This window comes from Rhipicephalus microplus, chromosome 2 (assembly GCF_043290135.1).
Source record: "Rhipicephalus microplus isolate Deutch F79 chromosome 2, USDA_Rmic, whole genome shotgun sequence".
Lineage (NCBI taxonomy): Eukaryota > Metazoa > Arthropoda > Arachnida > Ixodida > Ixodidae > Rhipicephalus > Rhipicephalus microplus.
Genome location: NC_134701.1, coordinates 264,483,872 through 264,496,266, shown reverse-complemented (window position 1 = coordinate 264,496,266; position 12,395 = coordinate 264,483,872). Strand labels below are relative to the sequence as shown.

Sequence of the window (12,395 nt, the reverse complement as noted above, 5' to 3'; positions counted from 1 at the left end):
TAGTTCCTGGGAATCGCAATTTGATCACACGGGGGAGTTTACGTTAACTCACTGGCGAATGCCAACGGATTTTAACTTTACTCCCCCTCATGACCCGCTCTCGACGGGAGACTGAGAGAGAAGGCGGGCGCGCGAGAGAGAGGGGTGCGCGCGCAGCTGAAGCGAGCGAGGAGAGCGGAGGAGCGAGCGAAGGGGGAGGGGGTATAGGGCGCGTTATATCAGCGTCGCGTCCGTGGCTTATTCGGTAGAGCGTCGCGCTGCGGCCCGCCAAGTCCTCTTTCTTTTAAAGATAGAGAGAAGACTGCGGACGCCGCCGACGGCGGTGGATGGTTTGGGGTCGCTTATAACGTGTATTCACACTTTAAAAAAAATCAACGAAGAAAAACACCAAGCATCCGACTCGATTTGAACACGGGCCCTCTGCGTGGCAGCTAAGTATTCTACCATATAAATATACGGTGGTGCTCGAAACACGCGTCGGACAAGAAATTGCGTTAAGCCATGTAATATAGCGCGAAAGAAGAGTAAGATAACTGCAGTCGTCTCGCAACGCATTGCGCCACGAGTGCGTGGTTTAATGCTTCGCACGCACTGCAAACGCTCAGCCATGATTCTTCATCAGTCACACGCAGTATCAACAAACAACGCATAATAGGTTATAGATTTCGAAAGACGGATGATGGCGTAATGGGCGCTGTCCTGCTTCACAAAAACTACGTATGGCGTAGTCGATACCCTGTGGACACGAAGATGTGCTCACTGTTTTGCATTAAATACTGTCGTAATCACTGGAGGATCCCCACACATCTTTTATTGTTCCTCTCAAACAAGCGGACGCGTGGAAGCATGCCGGCGATCCAACTTGGACAAAACCGCACGATGCGACCAGTCCGATCTTCGAACGTGCTTTGTCATTGCTGCAGGTAACCTTGATCGACGCATTTCAGAAAAACTTTTGGAGAGAAAAGGCCACCGAGGCGCCAATAAAGTGTACCGTACCTGGCAGCTTGTACATGCTGCGTTGTTGATGTCGTTAGGATGACCCTTGTCTCATTGTGATCATGGCAATCCGCCCAACCTTCACAACACTGCCAAGAAACCGTGCTTCACGAAGAGCCAGGCTCAATAAAAAGGGTTGAACAGTTCCGAAAATGATAAGAGGCCACCAAAGTGCATAATATTGTTAGAGGGGGAAAAAGAAAGAAAACGGTTTACCTGCGCCATATGCACGTAAGCCAGATAAAGCATGATACATTTTAGAGCACGTATCAGTTATTGGTATAGACGAACGCACGGTGGTATTGAAGCAGTGCGTAGGAACGCGTTACACGGATGCAGAAATGCACACAGATGTGTCGTCCGTTGCGAGATGTGGAGCGTCGACGGCGTACGGAGATAGGCAATCAGCGTCTTGGTGTAAACGTCAGAACTCGTAGACAACTGCGAGTCAGGCCATAGCCGCCTAGAAAAATATTATCAGGCCTGCTCACTCCCGCCGTGACGTCACTAGTTTTGCCCGATTGAGCACGCGCACGGGAGTCTGTTGATTCATGCCACCATCGGCTCCCGTTAAAAGATAAAGCGTTCCCGGCCATTTTTACATGCTTAACAACATTACTCTGAATTTTGGGTAAAACAGGGTGCCGCTTTAAGAGTTTTATTGCGCTAGAAAGCTTCCGGAGGTTCACCTGTGATCTATTTCTTCCACGAAAAGGTCAAAGATTGTAAGCAATCAAACGTGTGGTCTATCTACAAGTGCCAAATTTGACGGACCAACAAATTGACGAAATGAATAAGGTAAATTTTATACATTCTTCATTTACACACACACGAACGCAGACACACTATTCGGAGCATGCAGAGAAACTGTTGCTACTCATTTGCAAAGTTCCCGCAGTTTTACTTGCACTCTTTCGAACATCTGTCTTCACAGACACGTAGCTATATTTAGGAGATTTTGTGCTGATGCCACAAGTATGATATTCAGCAAAATATCAGGGTAATGACCATCGCAACAGAAAAAAAAAACCTTTCGTTTCACAAAAATTCCTTGTGACCACGACACAAGAAGCGGCGTTTCATCTTTTGCTCTGAACCATCTCGCAGTGGTGCGTAGTCGGCCATTAGTGGCTGAGGGAAATTTTAATACTGGGTCTAAATTAAACCGTGTAGTCCCCGTGGGTGCTTCTACTGTACTGCCAGTTCTCGGATCGGTATATTTTTGGTAGTGGTACCTAAATATTTTAGATAGAAGTAGAAATCACACTTTGAAATCAATTAAGAAAGCGCTTTACTGTAAGTGTCTACACGCATCTAAATTTCAAAGAAAAATATTAGGCTACGGTTCTGTAATACCGCAATTAAGTGGTGAAACACCGGCAAGAAAATACTATGCACAAAACCGATGCACTAAGTAATGCAACAGCATTTCTTCCATTTTTCTCAACAAAGTAAACAGGGGTAATACAAGTCCGCGGCGGTGATCGCCAATAGGGAGTTTTAGAATACCGTTTGCAAGCGCTGCAGGTGAAGCGGGCGCCATAAGATTAGAATATCGTTTGCCCTGCTGCGAACCGCAACGCACGATCGCAGCGACACCGTAGCCTCGAAACCAGTCTTGCTGGCCACATGCGGGCCGCCATCACCGAACGCAGCTTCGGATTTTCTGCGTGTGGTCCACGAACGCCGACTCGCATTACTACGCATGCGCAGTGGCAGCGACCGCACTGGAGGGCTCGCGGTGCGCTATTCTAAAACTCCCTAATAGCAAAATGTTTACGGACCCTGAAGTAAAAACACCTGTGCTGAAAACGTACTGCCACGCTCATTTCTTATTTATGCCAGGGCTTACGCCAACGAGCCAAAAGGACAAATGACACCTTTATTTTAAAGCAAACACGGTGGACATGAGGCCATTGAAAAGGCTTAGACATATGTAGTACGGACGCACGTACCTTCGGGTCACAAAGAAAACGGATGTCGACGTCAGCTTGACGAACGGCACGCTCCCATTTTTTTCTCCTTCGGTTGTCCGTCGGAAACTGAGAACACCCGCAACTTTGGTCCCTTTACCACGGCAATTCACCAGCGGCATCGCCCAGCCGTTCGGATTCGTGTACAGGTTGCGAATATCCAGTGCACAAATCGCATCACACACCCACGCTCCAGTTCACGGACCAAGAAAAAGACTGTCTTCTCGAGTCGCCGACAAGCACGCCAGCATGCCACGAAAGCGTTCGTCGGGCTTGGCTATCCACGTCTGCAGAGCGACGAGAGCAAGTGTAGGCACGTCTGTGCAGCGAAACACACGGGCTAATGAAGTGACGTCAGAGCTCGCAGCATGACGCAGTGAGCAGGCCTGAAATTATCTAGGTGGCATTGGCCAGGCACCCTGTTGGATCCTTGAGTGTTGAAAGCTAGCATAGGGCTTAACCCCCGTATTCACAAACGCTCCTCGACTCGACTTTCACTCTCCACTTGACAGAGTTGAGCACTGCGCCACACCTCGGCTCAAAATGACGCTGCGCTGCTCAAGAATCGCAGCAGACTATCGCTGATATCCAGTGACTTTCCGTGCCAAGAGACGGCGCTCCCATCGGCTTTCTCAAGTGAAGGTGAAGCGTTGAGTGAAGGGACGTTCTAGAATACGGGGGTTAGTGATCTGTGGTCTCGGTGAAATGTCGGCCACATAAATAGTGGCGGAGTTTACCAACTGTTATACAAGCGCCAGGCATTCACGCTCAGTAATGGAATAATTGCATTCCGCAGGGGAGAGAAGCCGGCTGGCATATGCAAGGACTCTATCATGACCGGATTGTCGTTGAGCTATCGCAGCGCCAATCCCGTAGCCGCTAGCGTCAGTGCGGACCTTGATTGGTGCGGTCGCGTCGAAGTGGGCGAGAATCGGCGGTGTGGTGAGCACGGTAATGGGGCGTGAAAAAGGAGTGGCTTGATCCCCACATAACTGGCACATCCTCGTTAAGGAGATCAGTTAATGTGCAGTGTCCGCGAAGTTCCTGGCAAATCGCCCAAAATATGAGCACACAAGGTGGCGCAAGTTGGTACAGGGAAATCAAGAACAGCACGAACTTTGTTGGGATCGAGGCGGATACCACATAAATCGACGATATGCCCCAGGATCGGTGGCCGAAGTGGCATTTTGAAGAATTAAGGTACTATGGGCATCAAATGAAACGCGAACAGCGGAGCGCGTGTTTCAAGTATTAGAAACAGTATAGTGTTCGCCGTTCAGTCATCACCATTGACAGGCGTGTACATCCGGTTTAGCAGAATAGCGCGATCTCCCTATAGTGCGTTATCTTCATTTCTGCTCTAGTTTTCGTATGGTGATAATCGTGGCAATCATGGGCGTGCCAAGCGCTTTTGTTCGTATCACTCGCATTGTCTTGCTTTTACTTCAGCGTCGCCGTGCAATCGGTGTCTATAGGCACGATAAAAAAAGATAAATCTAATTGGTTTGCGGTCAATTTTCAAACAATCGTCGTATCTCGTTCGCCAGCGCTGCTTTACCTGCACCCTTCTTTCAGAGACGCACCCGGAAAGGCTCTACTTCAACTAAAAATGCCGAGCGTTTCTTTGGAATAGAGAGCGCAGGAAAGAGGAATGGGAGCGCCTATGCGCAAAGGATCTTGTGACACGACTCTTTGGCAGTCTTTCCCAGAAAATGGGCACCGTTGTGGCAGCTGGAGGCGAATTCGCTAAGTATTAAACTTAAGGGGCAAATAATTTTTATCGCGGAAACGTTCGCGCCTTCTCCTCGGCGACGTCTCGAGCATTAATGAACATGATGCTTACTTTTTGCACATTTCGGCTATCATCTGCAATAAATGAATTTCGCAAGTCGATCAGTTCTTTTTTGTTCGTTTCTTTATTGTGATATACGTTTCGGCTTAGGTGCACCTTGCACCTTCGTTTCCAAATGTAATTATAACTAGACGGCTTTGCTATCGCGATTTGAGGCATCAGTTAATCTTAATGGTCATGATAATGGTTAATGACATTCATCCTTTCTTGTATCATGCCCAGACGGCGAAAGCGCTGCAATGGTGCAGTCAAGACCAAGCGCCGCAAAGACCATCGCGACTGTCCCCGATATAGGTTTGCCGATCGAACGCATGATTGCGGCGCCAGAGCGTGAAACTGCCGAAGTGCATCTATCTCGAATCATTTGGTTACCAGGCATGCTCTACGCGTGACACTACTTGTGATTCGTTTGGCCTTGATAGCAATGTTGCCTTTGACGAACCGTGCTACAATACTCGCCTTCGGCTGCTGTAGTTTACCTTCATTTTTTTATTTTCTTCCTTTCAAGTAGCACAACTGGAACACAAGCAGAGATATTGTGCTATAAGGGGATCGCGCAGTGCTGCCACACCTGATGTGCGGGCCTGTCTACATCGATGACTGGTGGACGGCGCGCACTATGCCATTGATAAGGCTTGTGTCACGCGCTCCACTGTTCGCGTTTCGTTTGATGCCGATAGTACGTGTAACAGAATTGAATTTTAATTCTGTTTCAGGCACGTGTGAATTCCCGCCAATGCTCTTAATGATACCCAGCGCTATCATTTGTTATACCATCTAAAGGTGTCTAAGCTTATCTGTCGTGCACCATCACTTGAGTGTGCGCAAATGGTTTTTTGGCAATGATTCAATGTCCGTAGTTCTTTTCTGTGTCGCTAGTATTTGGATTATATGCATGAAGTGCTGCTTCTGAAATAAAGTTAGTTGCGAGTGTCGTGTTTCTTCTTGTCCTTGTGTCCCGTCGAATTTACCCTACTACACCATGTGTTTAAAATGATATCTCACCAACTAGTCCAGCTCTCAGCCCTACTGGACACAAGTCAGTCGAGATAAGTCTCAAAGGTTGGCGCAAACACAATGACGTCGTCTAGGTAACAAAGGCAGATGGACCATTTAGAGCTGCGCGAAAGTGTGTCCCTCATCCGCTCGAACGTGGCCGGTGCATTGCACAAGCCGAACGTTATAACTCTGAACTGATAGAGTGTTGCGAAGCGCGCCTCCGACGATGTTACGAAGGGCGCCTCGAAATCTCACCGCTGCAACCACTGTTTCGAAAGACGGCGACGCCAACACGGTCCCGAAGGCGCCACTGCTTCGAACTCTGCCGGAAAGGTCACCAGCCGTTTGGTAGCGTAGGTTTCTCAGCTCGCGACTGCTTCTGCGCAGAGCTGATAGACGAGTGGACGAGACGACGGTGAGTTAAACAAGGTTTATGTACAGCATATATACAGAGGCGTTACAAATTCGGCACTGGGGCCGACAGAGACGCGAAGAGCCGAGCTCTTCTCTCTAACACATAGCTCTACTCTCAAATGGGTCTGCTGTCAAAGGGGTCTGCTCTCGACGCGCCGCAGGGCTTTTTTTATATGCACCGGGTCCAACCCAAATGTCCAACCAGAAGCGCCGCTGGTCGTGAGGTCGGAATCCTCCAATGGGGTCGCCGCTGGGCCGCGTCATTCTTTCTCATCGAATCTGGAGAGGCTGCGCTGCAGGTGGCTGCACCCAAGGACGAGTGACGTCGCCAGGCATTGCGTCACCCCCCCCCCCCAGACAGGAAGACGCCGGTTGTTTACTCGACGGCTCGCTTGCTGAGGTGACTCACTGCACGTGGGCGACAGAAAGGCGCCGTCGCGTGTTGACGTCCTTGAGCTGTTCATCGCGTCAGGCGGGCTCGCGTGCTGGCCTTGACACAGATTTCTTTTTTTCCGAGGCTGGACGTTTGCTGCGGACTCGCAGGCATAACAGCACCCCCGCCGCCAGACAATGCGCCGGAAAGACGAGCTGCTTCCACGGGGCTCGGATGTCAGGTGCGCTCGTTCGCCAGGTCCCTCCAGGTTTGCCTCCAGGGCCATGGGGAGAATGCAGCTCCAGACTCTGTTCCGGGAACACATCCCATGCTTGAGGACGGATCCCAGCTCCACTGGCTTGTCGCCCCAACTTGTCGACCAGCTTCGCTCGTCTCTGACGATCCTTGGTTTCAGCACTTGTCGATGGTTCTGCAACTTGTCAAGAACGGTTCGACAACAGACAACACACGACACAAGCAAGTGCCCTCGGTCACCCGACAGAACACCAGACAACGTATAGTACAACATATACCTAGCTACGTGTCTATCGGAATTTCGTTCCCTCTACATCAAGAAGCACATGTGGGGCACAAGACTCTTAAAATGAGAGCTCAATTTTTTTTACATGTACAACAACGTAACGAATTAGAATAGAACATAAGGTTGGCTCCTTGAGCTCACTCTGGACGAGAGCGCTCAGCCCAGGTCGTGATGAGGTCAAAATTTTGCCCCGAATCGCCAGCGAGAAACCGAAAGGTGGAGAAGGTACTAACTAAACGCACGGCTCAATGCGTCTGCATTAGCGTTTAGCTTTCCTTTTTTTTTAGCGAACGTCGAAGTTGTGCTGTTGGAGCATCATGCTCCATCTCAGTAACCGGCCACTTTTAGGCGACGATACCTATGCGGTACTAAGGGCTGCTCGTACTTGCGACGTTGCACATCTGTGTAACTACAATATGGGATCCAGATTTCTCATAAAAAGAAACATGCCTTCTCTGGTCCTCCTTCTGGACTTCACTTAACCTAGGCTCTAGGTTCAACTGCTCCAAGATTACCTCCGATTTCCTTTCGATTACTTCACTCCAACTCAAAATTTCTGCTCCCTCTTCCTCTGGAGCATTTAACAGCAGATTTACGACCACTTGACGTTGAACGTATGGTTTCATCAAGTTACAGTGGTAAATTTTGTTCGGCCGCCTTCCTAATTTCACTTCATAATTCGTATCGGAAAGCTTCGATATTACATTGGCGGGCCCTTCCCAATGAACCTCAAGCTTGTTCCTTTTGGACGGCTGCAGCAGCATTACCTGATTATCAACTTCAAAAGCACGCTTATTCGCCGATTTGTCGTTGTACTCCTTCGACAACACTTGTGCAGCTTTCATGTGGCTTTCCCCTAGCGCTTTAATCGAGAGGTCCTCACGCTGCTCTCGAATGAGCGTCTCCCGATAACCCTCGACAGCTCACTCCAACTTTCCGCTACAGGCGAGAGCGTTGCATCCCTCTCGCTCCGACTCAATGGCGCCATGTCGTCTCCCCTTGCTACGGAAACCGCGCCGGTCGCTTCGGCGACGGGCCGCTCGCGTGACTGCTCACATGACTCACGCGGAAAATTTCCTCTCTGAGGTTCCGTCGACCCGCCGACAAGGTCACTTGAGAGTTCACCGCATTGAACAAGATCAAGCTCCTGCGAAAACTTCCGCGCTTGCGATCGCGTGAGGGCCATGTACGCTAAGTTGGGGAAGAACGATTTACCCTGCTCTTTGAGAAGCTGCTCTGAGTTGTTAGAGAAAAGATAAGGAAAACTATCGGGAAGCGCGACAGACACAGCCGCTTCGGTGCGAAGCTTACCGAACGGGCCTTCAATGACAACCGTAGCGATTGGTAAGCAAGCACTCTGCTCCTCGGCGACTTGCCTAATCCACGCGCATTCTCCTGTAAAGTCATCCGGAGACACCAATGAAGGATGGACAACGTCCATGGTTGCCGCTGAGTCTCTAAGTGCTCGACACGTTTTCCCATTCACCCTAATTTGTTGGAGATACGGCTCTAACAACCGCATGTTCTTTTCCGATTCTCGAATTGTTGCAAAAGCAAACTTTTGCTTACAGTTTATCGCGATGTGCCCTTCCTTTTTGCAGTTGTAGCAGATTAGCGGCTTCCGTTTGTTTTCCGATTCTAGGATAGTTGCAAACTTTTGCTGACAGTTTATCGCGATGTGCCCTTCCTTTTTGCAGTTGTAGCAAATTCGCTGCTTGCGTTGATCAGGTTTCTTTGAAAAGCCCTCTTTTCTTTCATCCTTTTCAACGCGCACTGCCCTGCTATGCAATTTTCGGCGAGTATAATACTCCTCAGCTAACTCTGCTGCCTTGTTTAGCTGTACTTCCCCAAGTTTGTCCTGCAGCCAAAGTTTGACATCCTCCTCGATGCAGCGGTAGAATTGCTCCAATGCAACGCATTCCACCACTTTATCGCGGTCGTCATAAACACCTTCGCCCTTGAGCCATTCAATTAAATTGGCTTCAAGACGAAACGCGAAGTCAACGTGTGACTCATTCCCCTTTTTAGCATACCGGAACCTTTGCCTGAAAGCCTCGGGTGACAACTTATAACGTCTCAAGAGCACTTCCTTAACCTCGTCATAGCTCTCAAACGCTTCCCTCGACAAGCAAGTTATCGCGTCGGACACTTCGCCGGGAAGAAGAGCTAACAGGTTCTGCGCCCAAAGAGACCGCTCCAAAGCGTTTCGCTCACAGACGTGTTCAAACTTGACGAGATACTTCGCCATGTCCTCGCCTACTACGAACGGTGGCAGTTGGTCCCGAATTCTATAACCGCTGACCTGAACTGTTGGAGAAGCTACGCTAGGCGCCTGCGAACACTGTAGTATTGCCAATTCTATTCGTTTCAACTCGAGGCGCTCCTGTCTCTCGGCTTCCTCGCGGCGTTCTCGCCTTTCAGCTTCTTCACGAACTTCTCGCCTTTCAGCTTCTTCACGTTCGCGAGCTTCTCGCCTTTCAGCTTCTTCGCGAGCTTCTCGCCTTTCAGCCTCCTCGCGGCGTGCTTTGATATCCACCCAGGCCTCATCGACTTCCTCAGCCGACACTCCCTCATCCTTCATGATCTCAAGGATCGCTTGCTTTCGTTTCGCACGACCCAAAGTAATGCCGAGTTCCTCACAAATTTCGATGAGTTCCTTCACTTTAAGGTTCTCCATCGTTCACACTAGCCTCTTGCTGTTTGCCCCTGTTAACAATTTACTTGCCGTACCCACTATAAGTCAACTAGCAAGACGCGCAAGCAATTTTTCACACTCCCGTGTTTACCCCCTCCGCATTAACTTTGGTTTCAAAGCACTTCGACTTTGCTTGAAACGATCAAAGCTCACTTCAATGCTTCACACAGCCCTTCTCTAAACTACTACAACCTGAGCTAGAGTAGTCTGGTGAACTGAGGGGAAAACATCAGGCACTCACCGCATCGATGTCGCTGACGCCGGCCGATTCCGCAGCTGCCAACCACAGTTACGAAGCGCACCTCCGACGACGTTACGAAGGGCGCCTCGAAATCTCACCGCTGCAACCACTGTTGCGACGCGCACCTCCGACGACGTTACGAAGGGCGCCTCGAAATCTCACCGCTGCAACCACTGTTTCGAAAGACGGCGACGCCAACACGGTCCCGAAGGCGCCACTGCTTCGAACTCCGCCGGGAAGGTTACCAGCCGTTCGGTAGCGTAGGTTTCTCAGCTCGCGACTGCTTCTGCGCAGAGCTGATAGACGAGCGGACGAGACGACGGTGAGTTAAACCAGGTTTATGTACAGCATATATACAAAGGCGTTACAAATTCGGCACTGGGGCCGACAGAGACGCGAAGAGCCGAGCTCTTCTCTCTAACACATAGCTCTACTCTCAAATGGGTCTGCTGTCAAAGGGGTCTGCTCTCGACGCGCCGCAGGGCTTTTTTTATATGCACCGGGTCCAACCCAAATGTCCAACCAGAAGCGCCGCTGGTCGTGAGGTCGGAATCCTCCAATGGGGTCGCCGCTGGGCCGCGTCATTCTTTCTCATCGAATCTGGAGAGGCTGCGCTGCAGGTGGCTGCACCCAAGGACGAGTGACGTCGCCAGGCATTGCGTCACCCCCCCCCCCCAGACAGGAAGACGCCGGTTGTTTACTCGACGGCTCGCTTGCTGAGGTGACTCACTGCACGTGGGCGACAGAAAGGCGCCGTCGCGTGTTGACGCCGTTGAGCTGTTCATCGCGTCAGGCGGGCTCGAGTGCTGGCCTTGACACAGATTTCTTTTTTTCCGAGGCTGGACGTTTGCTGCGGACTCGCAGGCATAAGAAGAGACCGTCAGGCGTTACAAAGGAGGTCTTTTCACGGTCGAGGTTGTCTACTGCGATTTGCCAGTAACCGGAACGCAGGTCTAAGAAAAATAGGTTGCACCGTGAAGACAGTCTAGAGCATCATCAATGCGAGGCAGCGGATATACATCCTTTTTGTTGATTTTGTTTAAGTGCCTATAGTCCACACAGAAACGCCAGGTATTATTCTATCTTTTTCATTGTCTTTGTTTTTAACTAGGACCACAAGGGACGACCAGCGACACAAAGAAGGCTTAATAATGCCCTTTGTGAGCATTTTGTCAACCTGAATAGCTTGGTGCTCTGAAGGAGACACTCGGTAAGGACGCCTGTGGATCGGAGCCGCATCACCAGAATCTATGCGGTGCTCGATTTCCGAGGTCTGACCTAAGAGCCTACAATCAAAATCAAATATGTCCGAGTAGGTCCGTAGGAGATAACCGAAATTTTTCGTTTGAGAGGGCAAAAGGTCTGAGGCAATCAGCCTCATAACATCTGGTGAAACGCGCAAAATATGTTGAAATAGGCCGGGAGGAGTTGCTGTAGGGGAGAAAAGTTTATAACATCACAGTCATGCACACCCTCGCACAAGACTTTGCATAGTTCTCGATTCCATTAGGATTACAGCACGGCACGCGTTTAAAGCACGGTAACTGGCGCCCTCTGGTTAACCTCGCACAGCCTTGCCTAAACTATATTTATCCGTCCTAACAAGTAATGCCTTACACAAACATCACGTATCTGCTTTCCTTTCGCCAACGTTCAGCAACGAAAGAATGTACAGGAAACAAGAAAGTTAAACTAAACAATGGCGGCCGGCACCGATTTCGAAATTTTGGCCGGGACATTTTTTTGGCGACCAATGATCGATCTAGAAACTCCAAACAAAGAAAATATACTCAACGGCAAAACATTGGCTAGCAACGAGAAGAATATGAAACAAAAAAACAGGACAACAATAAACGTAATCCGGGACCCGCAGGCCACCATCCAGGAGGCGACGTCGATGGGGACAGTTGTTCGGCCCTCCCCTCCTTTGCCACAAGCACTTTAGCAATGCCTCCTGCGGACGGGGCCCTTAATCCCATTGCGGCGCCAAAGTAAACGGCGCAGCGCCAAACGACGGCAACCTGCCAGAAACTGCAGAGAGCGCGCCCAGGTCGCCGAAGCGGACGTGAGCGGAAGACGCGATGTAGCTGCCTTCGGGCTGCGCCGTCGCTCACACCGAGGTGCGGCCCCGGATGTCAAAGCCCGCGGGGCACCACCTCGCCTCTACTTTGAGCCTTCACACAAAAGAAAAAGAAGAAAAAAGAAAGGGACGAACGCTTCCTTTCTTTCGGGTCTTCCTTTTTGCTAGATTTTCTTGTCCCTCCCTGGCGGTGTGTTTACCTACCGGTTCGCGCCGAAGAAACTTGAA

The 12,395-nt window shown here is 50.1% G+C and overlaps 1 long non-coding RNA gene across 1 annotated transcript in view; it reads right to left on the bottom strand.

Moving 5' to 3' along the window:
- Positions 1-3,386, bottom strand: part of LOC142788104 (uncharacterized) — a 50,976-nt gene extending 47,590 nt beyond the window's left edge. The window contains exon 1 of the long non-coding RNA XR_012889272.1: positions 2,955-3,386. This is a non-coding gene — a long non-coding RNA (uncharacterized LOC142788104). The remainder of the gene's footprint in view (positions 1-2,954) is intronic.
- Positions 3,387-12,395: the final 9,009 nt, after the last annotated feature.